This window comes from Salvia hispanica, chromosome 1 (genome assembly GCF_029641045.1).
Source record: "Salvia hispanica isolate PSC_SH4W2 chromosome 1, Shi_PSC_v1, whole genome shotgun sequence".
Lineage (NCBI taxonomy): Eukaryota > Viridiplantae > Streptophyta > Magnoliopsida > Lamiales > Lamiaceae > Salvia > Salvia hispanica.
Window position 1 is genome coordinate 33,775,791 of NC_142692.1, and position 8,307 is coordinate 33,784,097.

The 8,307-nt window shown below is 37.3% G+C and overlaps 1 long non-coding RNA gene and 1 pseudogene across 1 annotated transcript; one reads left to right on the top strand and one right to left on the bottom strand.

Annotated features, from left to right (window-relative positions):
• Window positions 1-335: 335 nt before the first annotated feature.
• LOC125217893 (uncharacterized) lies at window positions 336-2,085 on the top strand. The gene is made up of 3 exons (XR_007175835.2): window positions 336-473; window positions 1,279-1,347; window positions 1,811-2,085. It is a non-coding gene; the product is annotated as an uncharacterized LOC125217893 (long non-coding RNA).
• Window positions 2,086-5,061: 2,976 nt separating this feature from the next.
• On the bottom strand, window positions 5,062-6,292 carry LOC125222012 (transcription factor MYB73 pseudogene; annotated as a pseudogene).
• Between the last annotated feature and the right edge of the window lie 2,015 nt (window positions 6,293-8,307).

Genomic DNA, 8,307 nt, shown 5'->3' on the forward strand with positions numbered 1-8,307 from the left:
ATTTTATTATAAAACTAATATATAAAATGTAACATCCCGACTTTTTCTGCCTTTTTATTTGTGTTCGAAGACGTCGTTTGCACGATCAAATTTTAATTTTTTTTAACCCAAGTTCTTTATACGTTTGAAGGACTCGAATTACGACCAATGAGAAAGATGCGAATGGAAAATCAAAGAACGAGATGTGATTTCGACAATGGGAAAAAGAGTTTACATGTGGGCCTAGGAAATAATTCTTTTTGCTAGCCCAATTCTTTTATTTAGTTGAAAGCCATTTTGAGCCCAAAGTTAGTCCTCTTTATTTCAATTTCGGTCCAAATATATCTCCCACACTCCACGGCAGTTTCCACACATATCTCCAAAGGCCATATGCAGATTCTTCCTTACACCAAAGAGATGGAGAGTTCAACACCGAGAGAGTAGGAAGAAAACCGTGAATTTTGCATTCTGCAATTTCTTCCGTGAAACCAAAGGTATAATCCAAATTTTTAGAATCCCCTGCATTCCATACTCACATAGATAGACGTGTAGTATTTGAGGGAGTAATATAGTAGTATTTCTTTTTTTGAATATAGTTGTTTGAAGGAGAATTATGCGCTTGGTTGGGAGTAATCTAATAGTAGTATATATTACTATTAACTTTTGGTTTTCTTCTTTTAAGAATTTGGAAATTTAGTAGAGTTGAGAGAGAGACGTGTCACTTGGGAGTATTTATGCTAAATTCTTTAAATTAATGACTTTATTCTTTCTGTGTTGGATTGGAAGTATATTTTATTAAATTCCTTTATGTAATAAGCTTTGTTTTGGTTCTTTTGTGATGGAGAGATAGGCGTAGTTGCTGGGAGTATATATATACTGCCTTTTTAATTTCTTTGTTTTGAGTAAATTGGGAAGTAGACATGTGTGGATAAGGAGTATTGACGATTAATGTTTGGGAGTATATACAGATTAAATTATTTTATTTAGTTGTATGTTTCTGTTCTTTTAAGTGTTGCATGCTGGATTGACAGACGGAGCAGGGTAGACTTTGAGCAAATTTGGTGTCGTTATTTATTCTTTTTGGGTCAGTTTAATACATGTTTGGTTGAGATTTAATTAATTGATTTCAGGCAGTTTACTTGGCGATGATTGAAATCCGGAAAATATAAGGACCTTATATTTATGTTCTTTTCTATGGAAAAGGGTGGATAATTTGAGCACACGTAGGATCCATGCATGCATTGTTAAATTAATTTAGTTTGCAAAGTCTAATTTTACATATCATATCTTTTCGAAAAGGATGAATTTGTGCACGTTGTTTGAGGTTGAGGTTGAGGCAGGAAGTGATTGAGGAGCTAAGCTTTTGAGGTGGGCTTTCTTTTTAAATAAGGGCAATGCCCTAAGTATATTTTTATGTGAAAATGATATGAATATTTGTCATGTCGTGTTTTGTTTTATCTATGGAACCTATCTGCTGTGGTTTTTGCCATCTATGGATAATCGAATTCGGGTCTGACTAGGGAGTGAGTCCCTACTCAGGCTAGTGTACACCAATGGGGATCGTGAGCCGTCTTTTAGGTCGGCCGGTCAAGTGACTTGGAATGTGGCCACATTCCTTGTCATCAATGGATCAAATATGGTAGACATCTATGGGAAAATGACTGATCAGTCGAATTTTACAATGGAGATGATTTTAGTGTCTCGGGCATTTTTAAAGTTAAAACCCCGAGAGCACTCAATGGTGGCATGATAAATACTTTTTATAAAATGTGGCATGAGTCCACTGAGTGCATCAAGTACTCAGCCCTGCATTTCTTTAAAAAATGTGCAGGTTGAGCTATGACGAGCGCAGTGGGTGTTGAGCAGAGCTGGTGAAAATTTGTGTTTGCTTTTAAATGTTCCGAATATATTATGTCTTCATACATAATATTATTCTTCTCTCGAATGCTTCCGCTGAATGTTGTTTCTTTTGAGTTCGTGTATTGTTAAGATAGTTTCATTTGGAGTTGTTGATTGTTGAGATAATACTCTGATTTTATTCGAGCTATTCCATTTGTTTTGAGCTATGGTCGAGTTTCGTTTATTTCCCCTTTCTTCCCCGCTTCTTTAATCCTTCCCTAGTCGCGATCAACCGTGTTTTCTATCTTAGAAAATGCGTGCGTGACATAAAAGTAAGACCCACAATCCACTAACTTTTTCAACTCACTTTCTATTACATTTCTTAAAACACATGCCCGGTCAAACCGGGACGAATTTTCATGGACGGAGGGAGTACTACATTTTCTGGAAACGCCTTTATTAATCAGCTGTTTGAATTGTTAGTTTTCATTTCTTTTTGTTGTCTATATTTTGTTTGCCTTGTCTGTCAGTAATAACCTTTTACCTTTCCCATTTTTTCGTTATATTTTTTTAAAATCCTTTTCCAATTTCCACTATATATGAATCCCTTTTTTCCATTATATATGTTGGATCAGTTTATCGTAATTGATCAACTTCGGTGATATAAGAATTTTATTTGCTGCATATATGATGTTCTGGAAATATTTGCAGCAAAATACTAGTACTAGAATATAGGAAAAGTAAATGTTAAAAAAAAAGGAAAATTCCTCAAGGCATAGTTAGAAAGTTAAGAGTTGAATATTTTTCATTTGAAGTCTGTAATATTAGGCATGTTGCAATTGAGAAAGTAATTTAACTTTTGGCAGTTGTGTATTTTTGGTAAAATTTCCTCCTTTTGCAATTAGAACTAACCTAATGCCGGTTCGCATTTACTGGTTACAAAACATAAAATTTGGGCCGATAAATAAACTAGCAAATACATTCTCCTTTCCTTGGACCCTTGTTGGCTCACAGCCCACAGTGCCTAAAAGGATTGGAAATTTCATTTAAAAGATAAATCTAATTTAATCTGATTTTTCTCCATTGTCTTTACCAATTTTCATCAAACTCATATCATCTAAAAATGCAACTATTTTTTATGGACATAAGAAGTATCACATCAAATGCGAAAAACAACGTATAAGGTTTATAAACTAAATAAATATTTATTCTATAAAACTAAGTCCTTTGGAATAAACTTTAGTACTACTAGTACTATATTTTATTAAGTAACAACGTTTTAAAATCGACTTTATATAGTGGCCTAACAAATGCTACTAATATATTAGTCATGACCAATGTTGTTGTGACCAATAGGAATAAAGAGTGACGGCCTAAGAAAAAATTAATCGTGAGTTCGTGACTAATGCGATCGGAACTTGGCCTTCAAGGGAGTCGATTTTTACTAGTAACTCCTAATTTTAGTGTTTTGTGAGACGCACCCAAGCAAAATCCGTATTCATTACATTTACCCAAATATTCAATTCAAAATTCAAATGTTTATTTATTGAATTTATAAAATCAAAGTTGGCCTCTATCCTCATCTCTAACACCCAATTTTCCCTTAATATTTATATCAAAGCTCTATTTCATACCATTTTCATAAATTGGAAAATTGTATCAAATTGACCATTTCACACCACATTTTTCCATCATGCATACATGCAGTCTACAAATAGGTCCAGAACCTCCATTTTCTTCTAGTAACAACAACCAATAATCATCAAACTCTCATAGCTTCCAAATCTTCAAATTAAAATTCATTTTGTAGAAATTCCTTAATAAGTAATGGCAAGAGAGGTACCACAATTTTCTCGAATCTTCTTGTTGGCCTTCTTCTATGTGCTTTTGTTTTTGGTAATTGGTAACGAAGTGCAGATGATGAAATCTCATAATTTGAAGAAATGGAGAACGTGAAAGTTTTGGATGATTTTTACGTTGGGGCAACGAAGATCGGTGGCGATGGCCATCCAGCAACCAATAGAGCTTTAACTCCTGAGAGTATCAAGATATCATCTCATCCAAACCTGGAGTAGGACATTAACTAAACTAGTACTACGTCCATGCTCATGCAATAAATTAATTACTCTCTTTTTCTAGAGAAAATGATTAGGATATCTGTTTTTCCCCTCTATGCATAGTGATCATCCTTGCAATAAATTAAATTAAATAAATAGTAGATCTAGGAATCAATCGGAAGGACAGAATTTATAAAGTGAAACGTGAATAGAATGAATAAAATAGTAAAGCGAGTAATGTAGAAATAAGAATTTTTTTATTTTTAAAAATAATTATTGGAACAAACGAGAAAGAAAAATGAGTGATTTTCTTTAAAGAAAGATGAAATATATACAGAAAATTAAATGTTCCCAAACTCCACTTGAAGGAGGAAACAAACACCATTCATTTTCTGCTAAACACTTCTCTGATCCTCTTTAGTTTTTTAGAAAAACATTATAGCCTATAAAACATTTTTAAAGCCCAGCCCATAAAAGCCCATAAAAGGAATGTTTAAAGGCCTACTCACGTGATACCCATCTATCTTGAGGTAAACTATTCCTTATTTTTGCATACCTTTATAAATAGACATAAAAAAATGTAATTAGTCCCAAGTTGGATAAATCCAATCTTAATTTAATTTCCTAAAGCATCTATAGGTGTAACACTTCAAAATCTTAAACATGGATAAGATCTTAGGTGTATTGCGATTAACAGGAGATTTCTCCTTGCTTTAAAAACTAATGGTTGAAAAGAGTGTTATCATAGTTCAATGCTCTAACTTACGGCAAATTTAATTATATAAAAAATAAATAAAAAATAGAACATTTTGCTATCTTAAAGTACTATTCATTTAATTTAGATACTTGTAAGTAAATAAATATATTTACAAATTAGAGGGATTCTAGACCACCCTTTAAAGATAGAAATCGATTTGGTCATGGAATACTACTCCTATTAGATTACTCCATTATTTTATTCCATTTATTAAAGAACTCATTTGAAAAATATTCAGATGGTTTCAAAATCACTTTCCAAATATAGTCAAAACCAATTCAAAATGTTTATTTGCTTCAACATTAAACCCACAAAACTAATTATCTAATTATTTGAAAATTCTACTGTACCTTTAAATTTAAGTTCCCATGAAAATCAAGAAATATGGTTTTGTGTTGAATTAAAACATTGATTAGAGTTTAGAAAATCTTAAAAGTGAAAACCGATAATTGATGTTATTACAACAGCAGGAGAAAATATGAACATTTAATGAAACCAAGCTAGAAAATATTCAAAATGAGTTGTTAATTTCAGGAAATTTCTTGCTTACCATTTCCACCACCACCTCCCCCTTTCTCATCTGTACAACCCCAAAGTTATTTTTTCGTCTTCTCTCTAACCAAAGATTGAAATCAATCTAATTTGACATTAAACTAAAATATGGGTCTCAGAAATTATAATCCCTTTCACTCCCCTCAGTCAATCTTGCTGATACCCATCCTCTTCACCACCGCATTCCTAATAACCTCGCTCTGAATGCACAAGCCCTTGTGATCCATTCCCGCCATGTAATTCCGGACCTCCTTCCTCACCATATCCTGCATCACCGCCAGAAACTCCGGGCTGAAAAACTGCTTATCCGCCGCAGGTGCAAACTCGCGATTTTGGTTCATCGCCGGCGGCAAGGCAAACATTGGAAGAAGAGGAACGGATTTAACAGAATGATCCGCGGCAATTTGCGGGTCGGGCTCCAAAACAGACTGATTCGGGCTCGGGTCGAGCCCGGGGAGGGAAAGACTGAGTGAAGTGACCGGGTCGGGTTGCGGATCGGGCGGGATTCGAGCAATAGGCCTGTACACGAGATGACCCGAATGGCTCGAATCGCTCATATCCGACCCGTCGGGGCTACCCGGGTTGAAACAGAAGCCCGAAGCGGAAACGTTCGTCCCCGGCCCCACGCTCGCCGATCGCTTCAGCGGCTGGCGCGCCTCTGGATCGAAGTCGTTGAATTCCTCCGACATCGAGACGCACTTGCGCTTCAGCGTCGAGTTCCAATGGTTTTTGATCGCGTTGTCGGTGCGGCCGGAGAGGAGCCGCGCTATGGTCGCCCACTTGTTGCCGAACCGCGCGTGGGCGCGAATAATCGTCTCGTCCTCCTCCGCCGTGAAGGAGCGGTGCTCCACCTGCGGCGAGAGCTGATTGCACCACCGCAGCCGGCACGATTTCCCCGATCTACCGGGGATCGATTTGCTGATCAGCGACCAGTTCCTCGGGCCGTGCTTCTCCACCAGCTTCTGCAGCAGCTCGTCCTCCTCCGGGCTCCACGGCCCCTTAATCCGATCCGATTCGCTTCTCTCCATATCTAGAAATGGAAAACGCTAGATAATTTTTAGGTTAAATAGTTAGAGAGGCGGAGCCTCGCCTTGGCGATGAGAGAGGAAGGCGGAGGAGAGGGGTATTTATACACAAGGGCGACGGAAGAGGATAGGGATGACCGGGTGACCGGATGAATGGGCAGTTACTAGTTACAGCTGGCTTGGGACACGCGTCGACCAACCGGGGATTAACCGGGACACCTATGGAAATCAAAATTCCGTTTTATTTCCCAGTTTCTAAAGAATTAAAAAAAGGAAGAGAAATTTTTGGTTACGGAAATTCAAATCACCGACCGTTTTGGAAGTTAATGGGGTGTTACGGTTGGGAAAATGAGGGTTTGACTAAGCCAGGCTGGCGAGCATAAACGATATTTTTAGAGAGAGAAAAAGGTTGAAAGAGAGATGGAGGGTGAGCTGGCGCAACGCGACAAAAACGGGCTAAATCCAGCTGTAGAGCCTGACATTTCCCAACGGCCCTTCATATATTGCCCACGTGTCGGTTATGTTTATTCGAATATAAATTAAACGACAAAAATTGCGACTCCAAACTACTAGTAATTATTTTTTTATTTTTATTTTTGTTGAGGAAGACTGTGTAGTCTATTTCGGTAGATATTTGACTTGTTTATTGGTTTGTATAGTTGATTTTATAGGTTAGCATAACTCAAATTAAAAAATCTCCATGTATTTATTATAATTGTAAAAATTGGGTAAAGTTGATATATTGAGTTTACTAATTTCATCACAACAACTAGTGTTTGACTAATTTGTGGATTTAGCTAATTACAAATGAAACTGCAATAGCAACTCAAAACGGCACTATAGGTGTGTTATTTGTATAACATAAAAAATGCACATGAACTATAAAGAGAGATGGCAAAATTGCATAAAAAAATAATGTGAGGATTTAGTTAGCCGCGTGTTTTTTGTAATATAGTATTAAAGCAAGAAATAACTAAAATATTGATAAGTTTAGAGCATCATAGCACTATTGTAAATAGGTAATAGGCCAGCCTATTTTTCCTCCTGTCACATCATCCAACACTAAAATTCCTCCTATCAAAGCAACTGGACAAGCAATAGGCTAACCACATCATCAGCACTATTAAAAAAACAACTAAATTTACGGAATTAAACACAAAATACAGAATTAAATTTACGACACGTATACGGGAAAATTCGTTAATTTTATTTAAATACAAAAATGTACATTAACTAAAAATAAAATAAAAAAATTACATAATAAAAAAAAATTCGGGCTTCCACACACGAGCCACCGCCCCACTCTACTCCTCGTCGTCATCCTCACCGCCATCGGCCGCACCCCCGGCATCTGAGCCCGCGTCTGATCCGCCCAACTATGCCGCAAAGGTATCCAAATCGACCCACATACTCTCGAGCATTTAGTGAAGAAACCTCTTCTCCACGGGTCAGTTGCCTCCCTCCATTCGACCAAGATCTTGTGCATCTGTTTGCGAGTTTGTTAACGCGCGTAGAAGGCGAGCTCGGCTGCCGACTTGCCAACGGGGAGGGATGCCGACTGGACCTCCTGGGACCTCTGGGTGACTCCCCTCGCTGCCCAACGGGCGAGTGCGGCGAGCAAAGGATGGAGGGGACGGCTCCTCTGGAACATCCTCGGGGAGGTCGTGGGAACCACCGCTGCTGCCGCTGTAATCACCGGTAGGGATGTCAATCTTGCCCGAAACCCGTGGGTCGACCCAAATAACCATGTAAAATCATAGGGTTAGGGCCGAAAAATTATAACCCAAATACATAATCGGGCTACACGGGCTGACCCGTTTGGGTCGGCGGGTTATGCGGGCTGGCCCAGGTGGGTTGCGGGTTAGCCCATGGGTTGAGCATTTAAAAAAATTATTATCAATTTTGGGTTTATATACTTATATATATGAAATATATATGACATATGAACTGTATATGGTAATTATGTCTTCTTTCTCAAATTAAAAGATAGGGTTATATGAAATATAGAGTATATTAATATAATCATATGTACTCATATAATCACATTAAACCCCATATAATTTATTTTTTGTCATACTATTATCTATACTATCTTTTT